At 43.4% G+C, this 24758-nt stretch overlaps 1 protein-coding gene across 4 annotated transcripts in view; it reads left to right on the top strand.

Annotated features, from left to right (window-relative positions):
• Nucleotides 1–24758, top strand: part of LOC146784474 (guanylate-binding protein 7-like) — a 622481-nt gene that overhangs the window by 440034 nt on the left and 157689 nt on the right. The window lies entirely within an intron of this gene.

Below are 24758 nucleotides of genomic sequence, written 5' to 3'. Positions count from 1 at the left end.
ACGTCCTTCTGCGTGGAAGGCACTGGCGTGTCCAAAATTGCTTGAATACAATCTGGTGTGAGTGCACGCCCCTCCTTAGACAAAAGGTGACCCAAATAAGTCACCTTTGGTCTACAGAATTGCAATTTCTTCCTCGACACTTTGTGATTGTGAGATGCCAGAAAGGAAAGCAAGGAAAACGTACTTCTCTCAGACAGCTCAGGAGTGTCAGCCGCCAAGAAGATGTCATCGACATATTGTATGAGGGCGACACCCTCGGGCAGAACAAAGGAGTCCAATTGCCTTTTCAGGGCTTGACTGTAAATGCTAGGGCTTTCTGTGTAGCCCTGAGGAACTCTACAAAATCGATAAGACCTATTATTCAGTGTGAAACCAAAAAGGTATCGGCTATCAGGATGAATAGGAATCGAAAAGAAAGCATTTTTCAAATCAATAACCGAAAACGTGGTTGCCGTTGGCGGGACCAAAGTGAGCAACGTCGTGATATCAGAAACCACTGGATACTGAGGTATCACAATCTTGTTCACCTCCCTCAAATCGATGATAAACCAATAAACTTTGGCATCCGTATCCTTCTTCAAAATGGGTAAAATTGGACTGTTACAGACGTTGTAGGGAACTTCCTCCACTACTCCCACCTTAATCAAATCCTTCACAATCTGTACAAGAGCCTCCTCCCCCTCCTGGGAAATACGATACTGCGGGAGACGTGGTAACACCGCCCCCTCCTGGACACTAATATGGACAGGCGGAATCACCATCTGTCCCACATCGGTATCCGAAATGGCCCACAAAGTACGTGGGAGAGAAGCTAACACAGTATCCTCTGCAACCACACACATCCGTTCAGACAGAGGGTGATAATCATTTAATATCACACGCACTCCAGCGGGGGAGCAGCGGATCGTGGCTCTGAAGTGCTTGAGCATATCAAGACCCATAATGTTGTCAGGCGTGTTCGGGGCAAGCAAAAACGGACAGGGTGCAGAAAAGGGATCAACCTTGAATGTAAGGGGTCGAGAAAGAGGGCTTCGGGAGATTGTACCGTCAAACCCAACCGATGTAACCATTAAGCCAGATGGGGGAGCCCTCGGAACCAATTGTTTAGACAGCGCGCTACGAGTCGCTCCTGTATCCACTAGGAACTGATCAGTAGAACCCAAAACCTTCGCTGATACATAAGGACCCTTCTGATCGACCGGCACCTCAACTGATTCTAACCCCCATCCAACGCATTCCTATGCATGCTGTGAATCATGGTACCCAGAGCGGTCAGTCCCTGACACTTGATACTGGTGCTGTCGATCAAAGACATTAGGTCTATCTCGTTGCTGCCCGGTAGGTTCAAAACGAGCATGATCATTAGAATTCCCTCTAAAATTCGACGGGCCCCCTCTACCTCTTGGTCCACCCTGATTATGCCCCTGACGCGATGCATACAGCGCCGGGCAATCTCTGGCCCAGTGTCCCGATTGTTTACAATACGCACATTGATTCCTATTTAAATCTGATCGACCCGAAGGAGGACCATAGAATCCTCCCCTACCTCTATTAACACCCCGACGGGGCGGACCATACACTTGCGCTAACATCACCTTCGTTTTTAAATCTTTCGACTTCTTCTCCTCCTGCCCCTTCGCTTCTTGTTCCTGACGCTCATAATACTGGGCTATAGTCAGGAGGGCTGTCGGAGACGCGGTGGACCAAGAACTTTCACTCGCTTTTAGACGAGCTGCTATTGCCGGTAATAAATTCGCCACATATTTATCAGCAAAAAGGTGTCGACCCGTATCATCCGTAAGTGACTGACCACTAAAATCATGAAATGTCTCCTCAAAGCGCGTAAAGAAATCTGCAACTGACTCATCAGCTTTCTGTTTACACGAAGCTAACATGTTCCAGTCAATCTTTTTAGGGGGAATGATTGTTTTTAACTTGGCCAAAATAGCAGCGGGGAGATCTAAGATAATCTGAGGCGGTTTCTGCGCGGGCTTTCTCTCCCTATCCTCATCCTCAAGCTCAGACCACCGAGCCTTAAAAGCGGCGTGATCATCCACCTTCCGTACAGATCGCCACATATCCGGTGGTAAAATAAGCCCAAAGAACAAATCTATATCTGCTAAGGTCATAGTACAAGAATTCAAGGCCCCTTCGACTTCTTCGTAAAAGGCCGCTGGATTCTTGCGGGGATCAGGCAATGCATTCTTTAATGCCATAACATCAGCCCTATGCCAGGGAGTATAAACCCAATTGTACACAAAATATCCCTTAGCATCGGCAGAAGTAATATCCGCACTAGTTCCCGCTCCTTTAGGAGGAACATACAAAGGTGCCGCCTCTCGCATGGGTTTAGCATGCACTAGCTCGCTCTTATCTGACTGGGAGGAAGATGGCTGCTGGTCGTCCGCCTGCAAGGTCAAGCTCTCCTTCTCCTTGGTCCGACGCGCTTTGTCCCGCAGTCGAAGCATTTCATCCCGTAGCGCAAACAGACGTCGGACCGCATCAGGCACCTGAGAGGGAGAGAAAGTACCATTACGTAGTGCTCTAGACTCCGACGCTATCTCTTGTGGTTCAAAAGCATCAGAATATTTGCGAAAGGCAGCAACCACTTCATCAGAAAAAATGGCAGCAAAATACAACTTCTCCCTATCCTGCCATCCTTCCAGATCCGGTAACAGCTCTGAAAAAGACAGCTTATTTGAAACTGCACGATAAGAAAGTTTCCGAAGCTCACCCGAACGCTCAAGAGATAACATGGAGCGCGTGTCTATCCTATCTTTACCCGATCCCGGATCCTGAACTGTCGGAGCAGATGCACCTACATAAGGTGGCGGGGAACGATCTAAGAGGAAAAAATCATCATCAAGATTAGTAAGGACAGGATAAAGAGGCTGCCGAACAGCATATTGACCCGACACTTGCAGCCTACGCTCTTTCTCTTGTCTCTCCGTCTGTTCTCTTTCCTCCCGCCGCTTCGCCTCCTGTGCTCGCACATGATCATTCTTCCGTTGCTCTTTATCAAACAGCGCTTTCTCACGTTTTTCTCGCTCACGTACTTCCTTCACCCATAACCGCACACACTCAAACATATCTTGACGAGCACGCCGTTTACACATACACTGTTCCACATACTCAATCTTACGCATATCAAACGATCCATATAAAGGCCATCGTAACTCAGGATCCTTTTTAGTGTATTTCCTCCATACTGTGCTGTACATTATGGAAGAAAGACCATGCTTCACATACATATCCCTATTAGGCGTCCCCTCTGGGGGGGCTGGAGCAGATTCCTCGAGATTTAACCGGTTTCCAAAACAGCAGCACCACTTACGGAGTGCGCTAAAAGCAGGCATGCTCAAAAATAATGCAAAATATGCAGTATTGTCAAAAAAATGGCACTTAAACGTTGCGCCGTTCAAATTTACACAGCTCCGGAGAAATATCTCCACATTACCTGCCTATATGTGTTGCAACGCATATATTCTCACAATAATCAATACAAGATATGACCGGTCATCACAAATCAAACTCAAATAGCCAACCCAGGCTTCAAAAACTCGGAGCAAGTACCGTACAACGGCTCTTACCAATCAAGAGTGTCCAGATTCCAACTGCCAAGCTCCAAAATTCGCCCAAACGGCTGTCACGGCAGGACCGACAGAAGAGGTCTCAGTCGAGGACCGGCGCCACCCAGATGGTCAGTTCGGAAGGGAAGGAAGAAAACCTCGGGATGCCAGGACTAAAATGCCTCTGGCAGTGATCACATCCCCGGCCAAATTCCTCACCTTCGGCACGACCAGTCCTTCGAGCATCCGAGTCGCCGATGAGCCCCACGTGACGGGCGCCAATTGATGAATACAGGCCCCAGCTAGGCCCGCAGGACACAAGGGTTCGCTCTCCTGCAAATGGAATCTACAAGGAAGTTGGCACGGAAACTGTAAAGTACAAAGACAAAGTTTATTAACCCTTAAGGGTGGTCCTACAATCCATACAACACCCTTCAGTATTGCATAGAGTAGCACAAAGAACTTGCGTACACGGTCCCCTTTTATACACAACAGAGGGGCTCATAAGTGGGTGGATACAACATGAGGCAACATTCGTTACCTTTTATGGTCATTTTCGATACAGAATCAATATATGGGCGGAGCTAACACACTCCTTGAGCCCGCGAAAACATGGTCAAACAAGGACTAACTGAAAACAGATGTGGTCAAGTCTGGGCATGCGCCAGACGGACAAAGGAGCTATTTATAGACTGTTACTAGGCAGATTACAAGAGCAACTAACATGAAGATAGGACTCTTCTCGTGTTACGCACGTGGAGGCATGACAATACAAAATGGAGTCCAGACTTTAGTCAACATAACGGAAGAAACTCGGTCCTAAGGGGAATTCATGTCTTTAGTGAATGCTTAATCACATCGTTGTTTCAATTTTCAACAACTGTAAACCAACATTCAGTAATCGTTACAAAGTGCAAGTGCTTATGTAAACAATTTCTGAATTCCAACAGTACTCAAACAGTCTTCGTTCTAGTCACGTGACTGTTTATATTTCTTTTGGTAACAAAGTGCTAGTGCTCATGTAAACCAACATCCATCAATCTTTACAAAGTACAAGTACTTTTGTAAACAATTTTTAAATTCATAAAATATTTGACACTCACGCCTTACTTATCTTTAAAAAAAGAGGGGAGTTTTTTGTTTAAATTTTTTTTTTTAAATCTTTAATCTTGTTCCACTCCTTTTCCACAGTCCCTCATTAGACTTAAACGAATCTTGTTTTGACGGCACTTTCTTCAATGGGCAATGACTGACTTCTAACTGCACTAAATGTCAATACATTATTCATTTATCATTCTTCATTTGTCATTTTCCATTTTTCTTTCTCAGAGACAAGTAAACAGATCCTCATCCACATTAAGTCCATAGGGCTCTTTGCAATCAAATTCCAGTATATAGTAGGTTTCTAATTTTCTAAGTTCTTTCTCCCTGTCTCCTCCTCGTTTCTTTTTAGGGATTTCTGATATACAACTGTACTTCAGCCCTTCAGGATCGCTCTGATGGTATCTCTCAAAGTGTCTAGCAATAGGATACGTTCTATCCTTATTCACTATTGCTCTTCTATGCTGAAGGACTCGTTTGAAAACTGGTAGAGTGGTGCTCCCTATATAAATCTTCTTACTGTTGATACACTACAAAGCTTGATCGACAAGTTAAATGCCCTTTGATTTTTATAATTTTATCAAAGCTAGTTTTAAATTGCGTGCAATTCACTCCGTGTTGACACGCCTTACATTTAAAGCATTTAAAGAATCCCACTTTACTTAACCAGCTTATTTGCCCTTGTTTCTTTTGTTCTGTGAATTCACTGCTGACTATTCTGTCCCTCAATGACTTGGACTTGCGAAATGTAATATCTGGATGTTTCTTCATCATAGGGCCTAGTACGGAGTCACATTTAATCAAATGCCAATGTTTACTCAGGATTTTCCGCACTTCTACATGGCTTGTATTAAAAGTGGTTATAAACCTACAATTATTTGTGCCATCTTTACTGTTCATTCTCCTGCTTGTTTTTGAGGCTTCAAATAATGCGTTTCTCCTATTTATTTTTCTAGCTTTCAGAGCGGCCTTCTTAATCACACTCGATAAGTACCCTCTTTGTACAAATCTTTCAGTCATCTCCCCCTCAATGATCAGATATTCTTCCTCATTACTGCATGCTCGGCGAGCTCGGTAAAACTCACCAAAAGGAATACTTCTAATAAGTGGGGCTGGATGAGCACTATCTGCTTGTAGGATTGTATTTCCTGCGGTAGTCTTCCGGAAAATTGTTGTCTCTAATTTACCTTTGTTCACTTTTACCCTAATATCCAGAAAGTCTATACATGTTTTGCTGTAATTTCCGGTGAATGCTAGGTTCAACGTGTTATCATTTATATCTTTCATAAATTGCTCGACTTCAATCTCCGTGCCCTGCCACAGCACGAAGATGTCGTCTATGAACCGTACCCATAGCAAAAACATGTTCCAGCCAATGTTCCAAATTTGGCCCTTTGAGTACCTGCTCCTCCCACCAGCCTAAATGTAAATTAGCATAACTGGGGGCGAAGCAGGTACCCATTGCAGTCCCCCTCTCCTGTTGGAACAGCTCTTCACCAAATAAAAACATATTCTTAGTAAGACACCATTGCATCATTTCCAAAAGCATGCAGTTATGCCTCGCAAATCTCAAAGGTCTCTGATTTAGATAAAATTCCGTAGCTCTAAGACCATTCTCATGTCTTATGCTGGTGTAAAGGGTTGTTATATCTAGTGTCAGTAATAACATATTATTCTCCTCCCAATTCACATCATATATATATTTCAAAAAATCTGTTGAATCCTTAATATATGAGGCTAGGGTCTTGACAATAGGATTTAAAAAAATAATCTACATATTTGGATGTATTTTCGAATAAACTACCACACAAGGAAATAATAGGTCTCCCTGGTGGTGTGGTGGTTTTTGTGGACTATGGGAAGCATATAAAATACAGGTAAAACAGGATTGTGTTGTTTTAAGAATTTAAATTCATCCCAATTAATTAATTCTTCCTGTTTCCACACATCTAACCTTTCATGATATTGTTCTTTGACCAAAATAAAATCTTTCATTTCCATTCTCTTATAGCATTCCATATTATTTAATTGGTTAAAGGCTTCTTTCTTATACAAATCTCGTCCCCACAAAACAACATTACCGCCTTTGTCAGCTGGTTTGACTATGACACCACCATCCTTGTGTATTCTCTCCACTGTTCTTTGAATTTCCCCTTTACGGGAAGCTATTCCTTTCCTTTTTTTATTATTCCTGTTTTCCGCCAATTTACTATACAGATTTTTAAGGTCTCTAGTAACATTGTCTGAGAATATATCAACATTATCCCGTGGTGTCTGCGGTATATATTTAGACTTCAGTCTATATGGGGTATGGTCGCTATTTTTCAATTTGAATGGAGTGTCTATACTTGACGCGATTCCATCAGTAGGTATCTCATTGTGACTGATTTCATCCTCTTCACAAAGGCCCAAAAGGTTTTCTAGGATTGGTGCATCCAATACTACCAGTTGATTTACTTCATCAACTCCTACGGGGGGAACTAGATTTTTCTTATTAGCAAACATTTTAGCTAGTTTTAACTTCCGCACATATTGATACAGGTCCATTCTACTGTGAGGATAATTAAAATCATTGTCATCACAGTAAGTTAATCCCAAATTTAGCACACTCTCTTCTTCACTCAGGGAAATCGTGCTTAAATTAATAACGGTTTTCTTGGGATTTAATTCCTTGTTACTTTCTTCACATTGGACCGCATTGAGCGTTTTGTTTGCTTTTCTTGTGCTTCTCCTATATCCTTCTCCACCCCTTCTTTGCCTCCTCTTCCTCGGCCTCTTCCTCTTCCACGACCTCTCGAGGGTTGAAAGTCCGTTTGGCGTTCCAACTGTAAAAAACGGAACTCATCTGTTACCCCTAAACGGACATCTTTTGGATCTCTGCGAATCTCTTGTTCTTGTTCAGATCCAGTATCTGAACTTATTTCACTCATTTCATTTTGAGAAACATCTTGTTGTCTAAGTATTCCACTTTGGATTTGTTGTCTCCTTACTGAATCGAATTTTTTGGCGAACGTATAGATGCGTCCTGTTTCATAGTCAAGCCTATCCCGTGTAAACTTGGTGGCTTTCCTATCCTTTATACGTTTTTCATATTTCTCTAGTTTTAATCTTAATTCACTCTTAAATTTTTCAATATTCCCTTTTTCCACATGATCATCCAATATTTTGTTTAATTCTTTAATTCTTTCCAGTACCTCTTCTCGTTCCAGTCCTGCATATTTCACAAGTATGCGTATCATATTGGTTGAACTGGCGGCACTGTTTTCTGCCCATTCTTTAAGCATATCAACATGAGGATTCTCATACGTTGGTGTTGTCATTATTCTCAGTCCTCTTGGGACCCGACCAACTTGTAAATACTGGCGCAATGACGCCACTTGCCACCAACGCGAGATTTCTCTTTTTTTAAGTCTTTCATACTCCTGTAGCAATTTTGATAAGTCATTGCCCCCCGTTGTCGCTGGGATAACATTATCCACTCTATGTGGCAACGTTGTATCTTCAAAGAGCTTCTTGGCTTCTAGCTCTCGTGCCAAACACTCCTCGTCACTCATATTAGTTTACCCCCTCGAAATCCTTTCTAGTAATAAGTTGAACTCGTACTCACCCACTGTTTGTTTTTATAGGCGACAGTCCCACTCTTACTAATTCGGCTCCTCAGGTTATCGGACACGTACCCAGTTTCTCTCTGCTTACATATATATATGAAAATTTTGCAAGGATTCGTCAACCGGCGCCAAAGTTATTCCAAATAGAATGTTGCGGATTTCCTATGGAAACACGGTCCTAACTATAACTATCTACTGGCGGCCGCCAGTAGATAATATATATATATATATATATATATATATATATATATATATATATATATATATACACATATTACCTACTGGCGGTCGCCAGTAGGTAGTTATAGTTAGGACCACGTTTCCATAGGAAATCCGCAACATTCTATTTTGAATAACTTTGGCGCCGGTCGACGAATCCTCGCGAATTTTTCAAAATAGGTGGGGCGCTACGCTCCGCTCCTACCCTGAAAGTCTCGGGGGGATTCGTCAAGCGGGGGCTGAGATAAAAGGGGGGTCCCAAAACACGTTTTTCCCATGCATTTTTCCATAGGACCTTTAGACACAGCTACAGCCCGAACGGCTGAACAGAATTACTTGAAATTTGGCAAGGTAGTCCTCAGGTCAAGGAAGTGCCTTTTGTAGGTTTGGTGTAAATCTGTTCAGTAGATTCTGAGAAAATAGCCTTTAAATCAATATATATATCTGTGGCAGCTTACGGTGCGCTTACGGTGCGCTTACCGTAAGCTTACCGTACGCGTACGGTGGCGTGCGCGAGCGCGATTTTGATTGGCTCTTAGATCTTAGTAAACATTCGAATCGGTCGAAACCAGGAAGCGGCGGCCGCCATTTTCTCTCTCGCTCTCTGAGTTGGGCAGCAAAAACGAAGCCAAAAAATGGCTAAAGAGGCAGTTTCTTTAGATCCTAACCACCCAGCATTGATATAGGGGTCCCCAAACAACCCCCAAGCCCAAAATAAAAAATATTTTTTTTTTCGGAAATTCGCCGATTACGCTTACCCCCCCCCCCGTGAGCAAATGGTGCCCGAAGGGCACCATTAGTGCATGGCATATAACAATAATAAAATTAACAAAGAATACATTTCACAAAGATGCGCATAATATGTCCCCCATGTGCGCACGGTGCTTGAAGCGCATCGTGCGTACATGGCCCATCCCGCATAACGTGGGCACGCGGTGCGCGCAGCGCACCGCGTGACCACCGTGCGTGCACGGCACTAACTGCGTAAAGTGGGCGCGCGGTGCGCACGGAACGAACTGCGTTAACTGGGCGCGCACGCCACAAATGGCGTAAAGTAACTTAGCATTTAAAAAACCGTACAAATTCACTGAAAAAACCATAGGTTTCACACACGTTATAGTTAGGAATTAGCATTTAAAAAACCTTGCAAATTCACTGAAAAAAACATAGGTTTCACACATGTTATAGTTAGCTGTACATTTCACTCGTAAAAAACCAATGAAATTCCCCCGTTATAGTTAGCGCAGGCAACTATAACTCACGCGACCGCAATCTTCTGCTGATGACATATGTGTCTTTATGAAAAAAAAATATTTGTAATATATGTATAGCTAAAATTTAATGGAAGAAGACATGGCCAAATAAGTGTCTAAATACAGTATTAGCATCAGCAGAGGATTGCGGTCGCGTGAGTTATAGTTGCCTGCACTAACTATAACGGGGGAATTTCATTGGTTTTTTACGAGTGAAATGTACAGCTAACTATAACATGTGTGAAACCTATGGTTTTTTCAGTGAATATATATATGTATAAAACTTCCTGACAACTGACTGTTACAAGTCCCAATAATTTTTTAGCCTGTGTTTTATACTATATCTGATTTCATGATATGAATTGTATAACGATGTTTGTCTTGAGTGACGCTTTTGTGGATGTTTTTTATACATCTGAATAAAGTTATAAAAAAAAAAAGAGAGTGCAACAGTAGAGAAAGTGTTCGATAGAGAAGGGGTAAAAATTACTATTCCCATTCCCGTGAGTGTAACAGTAGGGAAAGTGTTGGATAGCGTAGACGTAAAAATTACTATTCCTACTCTAGTGAGTGCAACAGTAGGGAAAGTGTTGGATAGTGGTGAGATAAAATTTACTATTCGCACTACAATCAGTGCAATAGTAGGGAAAGTGTTGGATAGCGGAGGGGTAAAAACTACTATTCCCACTCCAGTCAATGCAACAGTAAGAAATAGTTGCATTGCGGAGGGGTAAAAATTACTATTCCCACTCCAGTGAGTGCAACATTAAGTAAAGTGTTGGATAGTGGCGGGATACAATTTACTATTCCCACGCCAATGAGTGAAAAAGAAGGGAATGTGTTCGATTGCGAAAGGCTAACAATTAATATTCTCACTCCTGTCAGTTCAAAATTAACAACAAACAAAATATTAACAACAAAATATTTAAAAAAACAAAATAAATAAAAAACATGAATATGTTAAAAATTACAGATATATTTCATAGTAAAAATTTAAAAATACATATAATGTTAAGCACATATGACAAATACCTACAAATATTATATAAAATGAAATAAAAATAAATTTCAAACAAATATTTCTAATTAGAAATTATTTAGAAACAAAAACATTTTTTATTACATACATTTTTTTTTTTATTTCCTACCCTATAATACCACACAATTCACAACCCACATCTAAATTTTAAAAGGAATGTACCTCCATAATTAACATATTTAATTACCAATTAAAGAAATATTATTCATCAAAAAACAAATGAAAACTCATAAAATGTAATTAACTTTTCACACTTTACCCCCCATAGTGCAAGCAAACACCAACACGTAACAACTGTGTAATATAAAGGGCCGACCGTGCACTAGGGCCCCACCAGACTAGCACCTCGGTCTGTGATGGAAGACGCAACCCCCTTCGGTTTCCTCTCTCCCCTCGCTACTGACACCACAGCTGCTTAATGGACAAACCAGAATCGGCCACAAAATAGACAACTACCATGATACAATTCGTAGGCTCCCCGACCCCCCCGTCCCCTCCCCCACTTCACCCCTCAGTTAACTGTTCTACGTTTTCCCCCCGACACCCACGTAGTCGGCTTGTCTGTACTGGGAACACAATCATGGACAATATAAAAGGAGGTGTACGGGGATAGAGCGGGGACTGAATATCAACCTACAACTCGTGGAAACCCACATATGCAGGCACCAGACAACCTACCATTGCGGTAATAGTCCACCGGAAGTGTAATTTCCATTTCATTTTGCTTTTTCTTGCGATGTACGTTATATGATGGAATGGTTGTTCCATGATGCACTGATAACCACCCGACTACCTGCATACACCTGTCATCATGTATGTGTAACGATGTACCATGAAAAGTAAAACTCACAATAAAGAAATTTAAACAAAAAAAATTAAAACTTCTCACACTTTTTTACAATTAAAAAACTGATAGTATTTAACAACTAGTTATAAAGTAAGTAAAATTAATTTACTCTCCACCCATCACCCCTATAAAAGGAAAACCCACACACAATTAAATTAATTAAATTAAATTACCATAATTAAATATCAATTAAGTAATACTAAAGATCAACTAATTATTAATTTAACATCAATTACTTCCCACTCTTTACCCCTATAAACCCCACAACCCACACCTAAAATTAATTACACAATTTCCATATTTAATTTTCAATTGATTAAATAACATTATTTAACAACTAATTATTAATTAAACATAAAGTACTTATTTATGTTATTAATTAATGGAGAATAAATTACTTCCCATTATTTACCCCTATTAACCCCACAACTCACACCTAAAGAAATTACACAATTAACCTAATTAATTGCCAAATAATATTAATTAACAACTAATTAATAATTAATTATAAATAAATTACTTCCTACCCTTTACCCCTATAAACCCCACACTATAAAATCTCAATTAAATGAATATTGATAAATAAAGATTAATCATTAATTTAATAAAATTAAATTACTTCCCACCCTAATCCCCCATAAACCTACAACCCACTACGGAACTAAAAAACACAAAATGAAAATAAAATAAAATTGATAACTACTAAAAATTTAAAAATTTAACACATATATTAAAAAACATAAACAATACGTATATAAAAAAACACATCACATACATTTAAAATATATACTAAAATACTTACCATTAATTAAAAAATCGATATTTTAAACAATTATATTTTTGCGAACAATATTAATGACTTCTATATTTCTCAAAACGATATTTCTTACCTTAAAGTCAATATTCTTGACCACGAGTTACTTGCTGTCGATCTTTCCGTGTCACGATATTTCCAACTCGATAATTGTGTAAGTCGACATTTCCAACTCGATATTCCTGAAACTTAACTCTATTATTCATGCCATTGGCGTTGCAAGAGATCACTTTTAACAATCTAGAAGCCATAATTTATTTTGAGGCGACTTTGACAACCAAACTTCATATTAAAAAACTTCTGATACATCTTTTTGTGACTCCCCTGAACACCTAACCCATCCATGTCCATTCCCTCCTCCCTGCATCGCTTGGACCCCTGAGGCCCCCACTTGCCCCGGGCCCTCTTGACGAATTCCCCCCCCCACCCCTTTAACTCCTGCCTAGCTGAGTGCCTTGGAATTGCACTCATGACTGCATCCACGGGTGCCCGCGTAATATTGTTATTATGCCATCAGAGTCTCATCGAGAAAAGAAAGTCAGATATCCCCAAAAACAAAAGGAAAGTTATCGGCAGAAAGGAAAAGAGAACAAAGAATCATAGTCTGATTGACAGGAAGATACAAGAAGCATTCAGTGAGAAAGGGGAGGTGAAAGCTCCCATCATGCTCTGCGTCTAGAAACTGTTTCCGTGTGACTGCAGGCACACAAGATGGCGAAGGGAAGACTTGTGCAAGTCGGAGAAGTTACGCTTTGCTCCTGAGGCTCTCAGTAGTGAACACCATATACAGGGGAAGAGTACTTATAGAGGATAAGGCAGAGAAGGCACCCCGGATTCGATGCAGACACAACTTGAAAAATACCAAGTAAGAGGCCATTACACCCTGCTTGCAACCTCTGACATTGGATGCTATGGCAATACATGTTAAAATGCCACCGTGAGGGGCGGAATAATCGAAACAAGGGCAAAGTCAGTAATTGCCTCACAGCGCAGCAAGTTGGGTTAACATGCAACAGGACCTTCAGTAGTCAAGTTTATGTTTTATACAGGCCAAATTTCCTGCTTCACCAAGCTCTACAAGGCAACCCTCTACCCTGAGCCTAAAACACTGTAAAGACACAGAGAGACTGAAACAAAGGAAAGACAGAATTTCTTGCTTCCCTATGCCATACTGTGCTTCCCCAAGAGCTAAAAGACCATTAGACATATTTGGGTTTAGGCAACTTCAAGGATATGCATTAGCTACACCTTAAAGGCAGGGATTACATTTAGCTGTGGGTGCAGCTTCTGACTCATTGTGGCACGCTTTCCGTTCTGGAAGCACAGCTTGGTTTTCCTCTGCTCTGGCTCAATGAAGCGGCACTCAATAAGTGAATCTTCAGGAAAGGTTTGAGATCCAGTCAATTCAGTCAAGAACTCGAGGTACCTTAACCATCTAGTGCACTCAGGGGCCAAGTATAAGAGCCTTGGGGGGCGTGGCCTGCCGGGCAGCGGAATGGCGGCTCACTGAGTGTGCTCCGCTGGCCGAGACAACATTCGGCAGTAATCCGCACATCATATGGGAAGGACTATCGTTTTTTGATACCCCCCGAGCATTGGGGCATCTGTGGCACTGAGCAGGGTGAATTTGGTGCATATCGGGAGCCTATGTGATCGCTTCCAGGGACCGCGAGGCGGGCAGCGAGACAAAGCGGAGCGGGCTGCGGACCCCGGTCACGGCCGTGCGGACTACCTGGGGCCGCGGCTGCGGGCCGGGCCTGTGGAGGACCGTGATCGGCGGCATTGGAGCGACGGCGACGCTGGCCGGAGGCGTGTGGCGGACAAGGAAGACTGCCGCTGCCGCTAGAAGGTGAGGAGGTGCATCGGAGCTGCGGGAGGCATGCTCGGAGGCGGCCCGCGCGGCGGCGGCTGCCATTTCGCATGTGGTGGAGGTCTTGCTGGGAGCGGCATGGTGGCAGCGCCCATCGTATGCAGGGAGCTGGTCTTCACTGTTAATGCTGCTTGACCCATTTGAACGTCAGTAAGGGGTGCCTTGTGCCTGACTCTTACCTGCAAGTGACTGTTGGCGATTGGCAGGCTGTATTGGGGGCTTGCTGCTGGTCGGTTGCCAATCCACTGACGGCTGGGGAGGATCAGCCCTGGGGTTATAGGTAGAGTGCCCCCCCGGCATTGTGCTATCCTGCAAATCCAATACTACTCTACATGCTGCAACGGTGGGGTGTAACCACTTGGTACAGAAGACGGGGTGTTGCCGGTACATGCCTGCTGCAGTTGATGGCCACAAGTCTTGAGCATGTGCTGGCTGTCTGCTGAGCCCTGGGGTACCGGCAGTGGAGGTAGCAGCAGGCAGCGCCCCCATACCCTGAGGGGTTGGATAGACCAATTTAAGCAAACGTAAGTGGCCGCATACACTGGGGTGAAGTACATCGCGACGTTGGCGCTAGTGTTGTTGTACAGTCATGGGGAAGCAGGATTCCAAACAGCTTAAGATTAGCTTCGAACAGCGTAGGTCGACTAGGCAAATGGAGTCGGATGCGGAGTCAGCCTCTGGAGGAGCAGAGGGGGAGCAGCACGAAGACAGCGGCTAAGACATGCGCACCCTTATGCTAGAAATGCCCTCCAGTTTATGCACTATTGACGCAAAATTAGACACGCTGACCTCGCAGATGGAATCTGTGAAAACCCAGATAGGTGTACACGAGCATAGGTTGGACGTTCTTGAAAATAAACAATCTGATTTCCTCGAGTTTCAAGTCGAGACCAAGGACCAGCTGTCGCAAATTATAGACTATTAGGTGTGATCAAAGCAAAGAACGAGGATTTGGAAGCCAGATCGCGACAGAACAACATACGTATCACAGGCGTCCCGGAGACGACGGCGATCACCAAGATGGAACATTATGTTGTGGACCTGCTAAGGGATTTGTTCGCTGAACACTTATCACCTACATTTGCTGTGGAAAGAGGACATCGCACCCTGGGAGCTCGGCCACCGGTTGGGGCTCCGCCGCGTCCGATCCTGGCGAGGATTTTAAATTATCAGGACCGGGATGCAGTACTGCGTCAAGCTCGAATCAAGGGGACTACGACGCACCAAGGAAATCAGATTGCTTTTTATCCGGACTTCACTCCGGCAGTTCAGGCGGCCAGGAGGGAATTTTTGGCAACAAAACGGATCCTACTGCAGGCACAAATTCCCTATTCTCTGCTCTACCCAGCCAAACTTAAAGTGTTTTATGATGGCTCCGCCCATTTTTTTACAGATGCCAAATCGGCTTTGAAGTTCGCCAAACACATAGGAGGCAGGCAGAAGAAATCGGACCCTCGCTCTGAGGATGCCACTGAAAATCAGCTAAGTGATAATGACTGATGTATATGCTATGTCGTTCCATTTACTATGTTCTACCCTTCTTGGTATGATACTGGGACTTTATTGTTTGGTTTATTGGGGGGAGTAGGACTATGTACAATTATATATGCTATTCGTTATATAGCATTGTATAGAGTTTGCTTGGTGCAGGTTGATAAATGAGTAAGATGTTTCCTTGAAATATTCTGTAGCTCCGTCTTGCTCTTGCACGTTGGTTACGGCTGAAATTCCAAATGACGGGAGGCAACTGATTGTAACAGTAAGCGTTGGAGGGAGGAGGCCATATTGCTCGGGCCATGAGATAGCTCTATTCATGTTTGAACAAGGTCTTGTCCTTGCAGTTTCTTGGCCACCCCACTTCGGTAGGGATGTTGCTCGGCATTCACACGTCCCCATGGGAGAGTTCCCAGATAAATATTTGTTGTGGGTTTGTAGGGGTGGGGATTTACTTCAACCTAATTGGGGGGTTGTAGTGGGTGGGGGGGGGGGGGCTTTGGGGAAGTTTTGTACTGGTTTGGTGGAGTGTGGCATTGCTGGGTTTGGTATGATGTGCGGGATACGGTGACATCTGTAGATGTGGACGGGACACGAATTGAGTTATGTGGTCGGGCCTTGCAACGCCTGAAACTATAATAAATTGTTTAACCTGGAACATACGCAGACTTAACGACAGCAGAAAAGCACGTATGGTGCATGCTTACCTCACACGACACAATATTGATATCTGTATGTTGCAGGAGACCCACCTGCGATCCCTGCCCTCTATGAAACTTAAACATCATAGATGGGGTTCACTGTACACCTCAGTGTACTCCAACTATTCAAGGGGGGTGGCAGTGTTGATAAGACAGGGATTGGACTGGAGAGAGCGTGAAGTTTATACAGACCCAGAGGGACGATACATTGTTTTGTTGGGGTACCTGGGTGGAACTCTGCTAACATTGGTGGCATTATATGGCCCAAATGTGGACGCCCCTGAAATTTTTCATGAAGTGTGGGCCAGGGTGCACCACGACCCTTTGGGGGGGGGGGGGGATTTCAACGCCATTCTACATGAAGAACTCGATAGACAGGGTACAGCGCGTACCCACCACCCGGCGGCAAGCAGAGTCCTCAACGCTCTGCTGGTCGAAGGGGATATGGTGGATATCTGGCGGTTGCAGAATCCGCTGACCAAGGAAGGCACATGTTTTTCAGAACATCGTCACGCCTGGTCCAGACTGGATTACTGGCTGACGACTGAAGATATGGCTAGTTGGGTGGTGGGGGTGAAACACTTGGCTAGAACGTTATCTGATCATGCTCCGTGTTTGTTGACTCTTCCCCTTCCCGATACCACACGTAGAGCATTCTCCTGGAGGCTCTCCCCGCATGCACTAATGGACAAAGCATTCAAGGAAGAAATCCGAAATGATATCTCGGAGTACTTCGCATTGAACGAAGGATTGGTAGACACAGAGGCCTCGTTATGGAAAGCCTTTAAAGTGGTCATCAGGGGGAAATGTATATCTAGACAAGCAGGCCATTAGAACCACTTTGGGTACCATAGAATCCCAAATAAAAGATCTAGAGGTGCGCATTCAATGAGAGGGTGACTCGGCCTTACTGGCGGATTTGAAACGCAAGTTGTTCGAATACGAGGCAGCACAAAGGGAAGTTAAATTCTTGGGGAAATACGCGGAAGTCCGCAGATATGGGAAGGGGGATAGACCAGGGCGCACGCTTGCCGGCATGCTGCGAGCTCCGTGGTCCATGGCCTTCGTTTCCAAAATTAATGATGAATGTGGAGCCCCAATTAGAGGCTCTCCAGCTATTCTAGATAAATTCTCGTCGTTCTATGCAAATTTATACACTGCAACCCAAACCGAGTGCCCAGAAGGTATGGGGGAATTTTTAGACTCCGTGGCGCTGGCATGGTTTAATGACTGTCATAGAGAATATATGCACCTGCCCATTACCGTTGAAGACGTCGCTGACGTGATCAGAAGTATGCCGCCGGACAAAGCTCCTGGGTCGGATGGGCTAACAACTGCATTTTACAAGGCATCTCTTGAAGAGCTGGCGCCCAGATTATTAGCGGTGTTTGGGGAGGCGCATGAGACGGGCTTAATAGCCTCATTCAAAGCGCAAAGCAATTATTATTACATTACTTAAGCCAGGGAAACCTGAGAATGAGCTAGACTCCTATAGGCCACAGTCTCTCATAAATGTTGATGTTAAGATTTTAGCTAAGCTAATAGCGAATAGACTGCAGCCTATGCTCCCTATGATTGCCTTACCTGACCAATCAGGTTTTATCCCTGGTAGATCCACCTCTCATAACCTGCGTACGGTATTTTCGGTTCTGCATTATCTCCACCCCGACGTGCAGGCTGCGGTGGTGTTCCTTGATGCCACCAAGGCATTCGATTCACTCGAATGGCCATACCTGTTTAAAATTCTGGAACGTATGGGATTCGGACTGCTGTTTCTCAGGTGGATAAAATTATTGTAATCCGCACCGACTGCCAGAGTTTGTGTAAATAACATTATCTCAGATGCGTTCCCGATCACGCGTAGCACGCGGCAGGGATGTCCACCATCCCCACTACTTTTTGCCATAGCAATTGAGCCCCTGGCCGCGCGTATTCGACAACACCATACAGACAAAGGTATAGGTTTTAGCGCTCTGAGTCTTTTAATATCGTTATATGCCGATGACGTCACTCTCTAAATACTGAACCCCGAGCGCAACCTTGATGTGGTGCTGAGGGAATTTATAAAATTTGGAGGATTATCTGGAATATCTATCAATTGGAGCAAGTCGGTGATATTTCCCCTAACTGACAATACTAAGGCAATCAACTCGGAATTCCCGCTAAAATGGGAGGAGGATGCGGTGATCTAGGCATATGGATTAGCCGGGATATGCAAGATCTCTGGAACCTGAACTATGGCAGGACGATCAATTGGTTGGAGGATAGGGTGGCGCTGTGGAGCAAACTCCCGTTGTCTCTGCCCGGTAGAATTGCACTAGTCAAAATTATAGTTTTGCCTAAGTTTTTGTACTTGTTCGCAAATCTGCCACTCATCCTCACTCAGCATTTCTTTAAGACTCTGAGATCGTTGCTTATATCATTGGTGTGGGCGGGAGGCCAAGCTAGAGTGTCATGGGACCTGCTATCCCTGCCTACCAGGAGGGGAGGTTTAGGCGCCCCTGACATGAACTTATATGCACTTTGTGCGCAGGCACAATTTTTACAGTATTGGGTTCATCAGACGCCGTTTCAGCCACATGTGGCTGTGGAGGGGGATGCAGTGTCGCCTGTTCCGCTCCACGTGGCAGTCTATCAGAAATATAGACGGCCTACCGATGGGATCGACACGACCGAAACGCTCAGATGGACGTGGGAGGGCCTATGTTGTATGTACCCTCGATTCCCCTTGCACATAACCCTTTGTTGCCTAACGTCAGCGATGAAATCGGTGGCAAGAGTGCTCAAGCTATGAAACTTAAAATGTTTGCGGACCTGTACCCTGGTGGTAAATTCAGGGACCCCCCGTCGGCAGAAGAGGGGGAGAGACCTCCGTTCAGAGAGGTGCTTTTTATCATAGACTTAAGGCGGTCTGCCAGAAGATGCATATAGATTTCCCATCCCCAGCACCTACTCTAACTGCATTAGAAAACGTATTGACCTCTCCCTCGCCACATAAATTGATCACCAGACTATACTCCCGTATGCAGGTGGATGTCCCTGGGACGATCTTGTATGCTCGTACTAAATGGGATGATGAGTTACCTAACCCCTTGACGGATGAGGAGTGGACATACTGTTGCGCCCAGATGACTGAGCTTTCCCCTAACTACAAAGTCAGACGAATCCATTTTAAATTCCTACACCGCTATTATAGAACGCCACTTAGTCTATACAAAATGGGCGTTAGAGAAAATGACTGTTGTTGGCGGTGCGGTGCGGGGCGGAGGCCGCGTCGTTCCTCCATATGGCTTGGGAGTGTCCTAAAATTGGCGTATATTGGTCTAGTATTTCTGACTCTATTAACCAAATCCTAGACCTAAGGGTGTTTCCTTCCCCTTTGGTGGGATTACTAGGCTACGTCAAGACCACACATATTAAAAAACGCAAGTTGCAAGCGCTACTTCTATTATTTGCTAGACGTCAGTTAGCAATTGTTTGGGGGAAAAGAAGGACGCCCACACTCAGAGATTGGTTAAGGGAGGCAACATATGGCCAAACGCAGCTGGGAAATTACTGGGACCTCATGCCACCAGCCTCTAGGCCTAGGGAGATATGGGAGCCCTTTATTGAATGGGTTCGGGTACATGTTGCTGACTCTGTTGGTATTGGTGAAGCTGGTGATGCGGGAGCATCTGTTTGAGCCTTAGGCAACAATGTATGTAGCAGGATTGTAGGGGGGGGTACAAGACGCTAACACATGTTGTAGTAAAATGATAAATGTATATGGTAATGCATTGCCCGTGGAGGTCATAATTCATCTGTATGTCAAAAGTGTCGCGCCTGACGGAAGATGTCTACACAGTTGGGTGATATTGTTGTAGGTCTATAATGTCATTGCTGCCCTCACAATATTAAATGTCTGTCTGATTGTGCATGTCAAATGTTCCCGCTCTGGATCAGAATGGTTACACGCTACCAAGATGTACTGGTTTTTTTGTACTGTATTGTATTTTTTCCTTTCTTTTGAAAATTAATTACATTTTTTTTTTTTTTTAAAGTATAAGAGCCTTGAAACTGGTTCAAAAAGCTATTTCTCTAGATCTCAAATTGGCTACGTAATATTATCAGGAAGCAGAAGGTGTGTGGTGCATAATGGATGCCAAAGAAGATATAAATCTATATACTTCTACAATGGAAATCCAAAGCCCTGTAGTGGACACAGCCAATGCAACATGGAGAACATATATAAAAGGAGATCATTTGGGGGTCTCTAGCGACTTTCATCCTAGCCATTCTAGCTAGTCATCTCCCCTCATGGGTTCAATAACTCCCATTCAACATAACCGCTCGCCTCTCTCGGAGTCTACTTCAATAGCTAGTCAAGGCTCTGCAGAATTAGCGAATGTAGCTCGCGAATCGGAGATTGCTCCAGTCTCCAAAATGACATCTATTTACCCACTATTATGTTCCTCAGCTCCGAACATTTCCTGGCGTATGGAAGGGATCAACATCAAATGGTAGATAAAGACAATAAGATTCAACCCTCCCTTGCTGTCAGCACAGTTCATCAAAAGATACCCTCTAATCTGCAAGCGGAAAGTGACCCAAATTCCTCTGCGAGGACAATGCCATGCAAGAAGAATAAGGCTTCCCAGGTGTAAGTCAGGGCCTCTTATTGCCGCCTCTGGTACAATCTTCAGAGAACCTGCCTCAATCTGATTTGGTAGCCTTCGGTGCATTAGATAAACCACCAGCACAATAGCCTTCTGAGCTGGCTGAGGTGCTGCTATAAATATATGGGGAGATACGACAGATAAAAGATTTGCAAGACATGGCTCAAAGAGAGCTACATAAACAACTCAGTAAAATAAATGAAAGCTTACAGCAGCTCAGTCTCAGACAGGCACAAGCGGAACAAAGAATCTCTGACCTTGAAGATTCTAAAACCAAATCCTATACTTTAACAACAAACTTTAAATTATAATTATCTGAGCTACAGATTGACCTAAAAGAGATGGAGAATAGATTCATCAGATTAAATCTGTGCTTCGTTGAGTTTCTCCAAGGATGAGAGAATGGCCAGGATGCCATCAAGCTGATTTCAGACTTGGTTAAACAGTATGTGATCCCATAACAACAAGAAAAAGAGAAGGACCTTACTATTTTGTGAGGCCATTCAGCTCCCTCTTTCCAGCCTCCTAATGCAAAGTACTCACGTACTTTTGTGGTAAATTTCAGAGACGTTTGAATAAGAGAAAAAATACAGACGAAAACTGTAAGATCTAAGAGGTTTCAGATGTCGGACAATTTATTGTTTGAAATGCTTTCAGATATGTCACTGGCGGCTGCTCGTGGCTGTCGAGAATTCAAGTCAATGATTGATTTCTGTAAAAAACAAAGCGTTCACAGGACAATCCAAACAAAGTTCTCTTCAAGGGACAATTTTGTGTCTTTGCCTCAGCCGAGCAAGCTAATGACCTTTTACAATCTGTTATTCTAAGGGGGGGGGAGCGAAGGGAGCTCTTAAAAGCCAAGCAAAAAGATGACGAGACTCTCAGTTTTTAGAAAACAAACAACTGGATTTTGCTTCAGTGTCAGAATATTCGTAATAGAAAGTGATGATGAAAGTTAAAGGTGAACTATAATAGGTGAGAAAACACTTGGATTTACAAGTGAGAGTACTGCATAAACTGGAGAAACCTATAATAGTTAAAATGACGTAACAAATGCATTCTTAGAATATATTATGATCCCATAGAAGTGTGGCAGCCTCATTAGCAAGCCATTTCAACCTATTGCTGGAGATAGGATATTCTAGACGAGTTGAGAAAGGCACAATAAGTCCCAGTACACACACACACCTGATAACGCAAGGCAAGGTGGTAAATATGGGCTAGCCTGCTATATCAGGGTTATGGAAATATGAATGCAATCAACTGTAAGAGAAACATTAGTAAAATACCATGATGCCAGTGGTTGTCAGCATTCATGAAATCATGTTGGTGGCAGTGGAAAGTTGTGGGAGACCAATTAAATTGAGATTTTTTCTAACTGGATTACTGTTCAATAATCTCAAAACACTGTGATTTCAAGATTATACTCAGAGAAAATTGACTGTATAAGACCATTCCAAAACTTCGCTGCAAGGTAGGAGAAGGAGCAACTTCCCACCCAAAGTTTCTTGATGGAAATAACCACAACAGGTTAGCTGATGCCAATTTAACGTTTCTAGCAGGACAATCAGCAGATTTTTAGCTCTGAATGAACCAGTGGCTAGAATTGATGAGTGTGTGATGTAAAATGTATAGTGCTTGGATAAAGGAACACTTAGCCCTGTGTACCTGACCATACAGGATCATGGCACAGCTCCATTAACAATGCTTACTGCAGCATTTTGAACCACATGCCCCTGATTGACACACTATGCAGGAAGCTCTAGGCACAGAGATTCCTGTACAGTGATTAGTTGGACAACTATTTTGAGGCAGCTGAAGAAGAGTAGAGGAATAGCCATGCACAACATATGTGAATAAAAGAATCAACATTTTTAATTTGTTGAACAATCAAAGTAAACCCCAGATTCATAGAGGAATCCAGCAGAGTCTAGGTGGGGCAAAGCTCACTTAGCCACCCGGTTGTGGACCACACACACTAGACGCTGCCAAAGATGAGAACCTCTGTTTTGACTTTATTATTTGATCCTGGTTTTTCTCATTCAGCTGGTAAATTCCATCAACAAGGATTGAAAACACTCTGAAGAGGAATCTAGGTCTTCTTTATATGATACAACAATCTAGCTTTCAACTGCATAGAACAACATAAACAATTTAAAAACGTGATTGACAGAAGCCAGAGAAGTCAAGCATAGATCAAATTTTGTGGAACGCAGAGAAGATTACTGTGGGGGCTACAGAGCATATCCTTGGAACTAGATGCATAAGGAGATAGATGAGTAACCTGTAACTGCTTGAGAGGAATGTTATCCAAACAAGGGTAGATCTCTGCATACCAATAGTGGAACGATGTCAGATCAGGCCAGCATTGTAAACCATATCAAACGTTGCACTTAGATCAAGCAGTTACTTTCATTTCAGATTCAGTATTGTCATCAGAAGATCGTCTGCTAATCAAAGCAGAGCATGCAATGTTCCATGCAAAGGCCAGCCTGCAAGGGGTCCAGCTGTAAGGTTGGCTGATTAAAAGAAGCAAAATTGTTTGTTGAATTCCTTTTCAATCAATTTGGCTGGAAATGTTAGGAATAAAATAGTCAGGAAATTTCTCACAACACTAGGATCCTCTTTAGGCTTTTTCAAGCACGTGGGCATCCATGGCTTTTATTTCTAGTCCTTTGGCAAAGTAAAGATTGTCAAAGAAAGATTGAAGAAGGCAACAGGCTGAAGAACCAGAAACCTTATGGGCCTGGCGGCGCAGGGTACATCTTAATCTCCTGGGTTCACCTGCTTCAGCTAACAGAGACACGGGGACACTCTGTCGGCGTAAAAAATCAGATTTTATTAGCTGCAGCTAGTACAGTTGACATATACATTAACCAAGAACACACCTAAGACATACATGAAAAACCAATAAGAATAGTCTGGAAGTAAGTCAGAGCCAATAGAAATGATTGGAAAACATAGGTATCAAGTAACCCGAAGAAGCCTCTCCTCCAACTGTGTTTGCCATCCCTCCCACAGGTTAATGTATTAACGTGTCCGCAACTGACTTGCAGGTGGGGAGATACGTTTGTGTGTTTTGGAGGACAGTTGTGAAACGAGAGAATACGAGCAGAGGACAGCGAAGGCCAGAAGATAAGATAAAGTCAGAAGAGAATAGTGTGAACCAACAGATAGTTAAGACAGGGATTAGAAAAACCAGACAGGGATTAGTGTACTCGGCCAGTCTCTAACACCAGCTTTGTAAACAGAGGCACAAGGCTATTTTGACACAATATTGCAGGAAAAGCAGAAAAGACTTCGTTCGTCGTGCTGCCTGAGTGAGGGCAATACAAAATGGCGGCGGAGCACAAAATGGGGGCTCAATTCGATCGTGATCGAAAATCGAATTTCCTCAGACCCTCCTTTTGCGAGAACTCAGGCAAGATACACAGACTCACGTTAATCTGAGTCGATGTCGATAGCCATGAGGTCATCGAGCTGTTGCTGTAACATCATTCCAATATTCTCTGTTCTTTGTGTCTTGGGTTTTGGGATGCACATAGTAGCACAAAGGTCGCAGATGGCGGGACCACAGTGCATACAAAG

The sequence above is a fragment of the Triturus cristatus genome, chromosome 11 (genome assembly GCF_964204655.1).
Source record: "Triturus cristatus chromosome 11, aTriCri1.1, whole genome shotgun sequence".
NCBI lineage: Eukaryota > Metazoa > Chordata > Amphibia > Caudata > Salamandridae > Triturus > Triturus cristatus.
The sequence above is the reverse complement of the archived record's forward strand: the minus strand, read 5'-3'. Positions and strand labels throughout refer to the sequence as shown.